Genomic DNA, 2431 nt, shown 5'->3' with positions numbered 1-2431 from the left:
CCGTGTAAATACTGACTTCAGAGCTAAAAACAAAAACATGGATGTGATGTGTTCTTCTTTCGAGTTTTCAACCGTAGAGATATTTCAATTTAGAAAACTTAAGAAAGTATTTTAAAGTTCCACATTTCAGAGCAGCGACTGTTCACGGATGTCAGCTTTGCACAGAAAAGAAAGGCAATTCTTAATGAACTGAGAAAGTAAGTTTTATAATAATAAATGATAAAAAGGAGGACACCCGGATTTGAACCGGGGACCTCTTGATCTGCAGTCAAATGCTCTACCACTGAGCTATATCCCCAGATGACAGAGGTGGCCTCTGCTTTTTCTTAACCGTTGTGTGTGCACGAATTCAGCACAGGAGATTGTGCAAGAAAGGGCAGCAGCACGACTATGAGAGTGACCAGAGAGATGCTTTCCCTCCTGATGGTTTTGCACTCTACTGACCAGGGAGAGGGGGCTTTGTTTGTTTGTTTATTCAATTTGTAGAGCGCACCTGACCCGAAGGTAGCAGGCCACAGCAAGGAAATGCAAAGCTTACAAAGTTACAGAATGGTAAACAGTATACATTGACAAATGAGATACACAAAGTTAGAGCTCAGAATGTGTCGTTACAACATTTTAGCCAAATTATTTACATTGGGTTGTCGATAGTAAAGGGTAGAGAAGGGGAAAGAGGCAAGAGGTGCTATATAGGTCTATTAGGAAATGTGAGCATAAGGAGACACGGGCTATGGGGCACTCAATATAAGGTGGGGAACAGCAGCTGTATTACTTTCTTTTCCTTCCACCATGTCCCGCTTCCTTTCCCAGTCCCTTCTCCCCCTACCCACTGGTTTGGTTTGTCCCTCTGTGATGTCACTTCCCCCCAGGGGCCCCTGTCCCATAAAGGCGCAACAGAAGGCAAATGTGTTATGTTGGTTGGCGGTATAGTGCCATTACCTCCACGTCCCGCTTCCTTGTCTCAGTACTTACCTTTGAGAGGATCTCCCTCTGCCCAGAGCCCTTTCTAAGCTCTTCTTTGTTGGCTCTGCCCCTTCTCTGGAGGTATAACCGGCCCTTATGCAGGAGGCCTCAGTTTTTCTTCGTACCACCTGGAACATGATGAGCTTCCTGGCCATGCACAGCACAAAGGGTTAAGGTTGGTAGCCCTCTGTTACAAAGTTGCCGGTCGTGCAGATATGAATACCTCCGCCCCCAAGTACCACACAGGCGATTATATGAACACTGCCTGTGCAATCCTTGAGGCCACAGGTGTGGTAGTTCGTCGAGTCTGGAGTCAGGAACTGCCGGAAGGACCCTTTGAGCGCTGTAAGGCAAGGAGGGATTAGTGCAAGGCGAAATACAATTTTACAGAGTATCTAGGAATAGAAACTAAACGTTCTTACCTATGTGTACTGTATGTGTACTGTAGGACCACCCGGAAAGGAAGGAGGGTGATTGGACCTGAGCTCGGGTTCGGATAGGTTTCCACAACCTCTGGTATGATGATGGTAAGCAATGGAGTTTGAAGTGCTTGATCAGGCGAACGCCTAGTGAGAGGTCATAGGCCCAGGTTCCAAAAATCGTGGTTCGTGGAGAAAATCCGTTAATCAGGCCGTGGTCCAGTAAACCAAGAGTTCCAGAGCTAATCAAGGCAAGTTCAGGGTTCAGAGAAAGCAATCCTTTAGGCAGACCGCTGTCGAGTGACCAAAAGTTCCTGGTAAATTCGAGGCGTAGCAATGTCCAAGAGAAAGACCAGCTGTGAAGCAACGTTTCGGTGTTTCTGAATGCATTTAAACCATTGGAGAAAATCACGTGATGCTCAACAAGGAAACGTTGAGGCGTGGGGGTCGTCACGTGATACCGATTGCGTTTGGTCTCCTCACGTGACGATCAGGTCCACACGAGCAACGGTGATTGCGGCCAAATGGGAACCTCCAATTACATTGCCAATGGAGAGAAGGGCGATAGACACCAAGCCTGCCATGGACCCCCCTGACATGACGAGTGCAATGGTGCCGCCTTGTCTGTGCACCCAGAGGTAAGCATTGGGGGCTATGTAATGTGGGTGTGTGGAAACGTGAGTCTGTGGGAAACATAGGAGTTCGTAAGGTAGAGGACGTGGAAGATGTAACAGAGTCCCCCCTCAAAGGCCCACGACCTCGTGGGCAGGAGGGATGGTCCTTATGGAAGCGCGCAACAAGAAGTGGGGCCTGGACGCCCGGAGATGGAACCCAAGAGCGCTCCTCCGGACCGTAGCCCAACCAGTCCACGAGGTATTGGAGCCGACCTCTGTGCAGACGGGAACCCAAAATGGCACTGACCTCAAAGACATCGGGTGTGGAGACTGAAACAGGAGCAGGTGGAGTATGGACCCGGGTAGGGGCAAGGTATGGTTTAAGGAGGGAAGTATGAAAAACCGGGTGTATACGCCAAGCAGATGGAATAGCAA

General features: G+C 48.8%; 1 non-coding gene across 1 annotated transcript; it reads right to left on the bottom strand.

Moving 5' to 3' along the window:
* Positions 1-226: 226 nt before the first annotated feature.
* TRNAC-GCA (transfer RNA cysteine (anticodon GCA)) lies at positions 227-298 on the bottom strand. The gene has a single exon. It is a non-coding gene; the product is annotated as a tRNA-Cys (tRNA).
* Between the last annotated feature and the right edge of the window lie 2133 nt (positions 299-2431).

The sequence above is a fragment of the Ambystoma mexicanum genome, chromosome 1p (assembly GCF_040938575.1).
Source record: "Ambystoma mexicanum isolate Mex_15411 chromosome 1p, UKY_AmexF1_1, whole genome shotgun sequence".
NCBI classification, from domain to species: domain Eukaryota; kingdom Metazoa; phylum Chordata; class Amphibia; order Caudata; family Ambystomatidae; genus Ambystoma; species Ambystoma mexicanum.
Note: the sequence above shows the minus strand (reverse complement) of the source record. Positions and strands in the feature narration are given on the sequence as shown.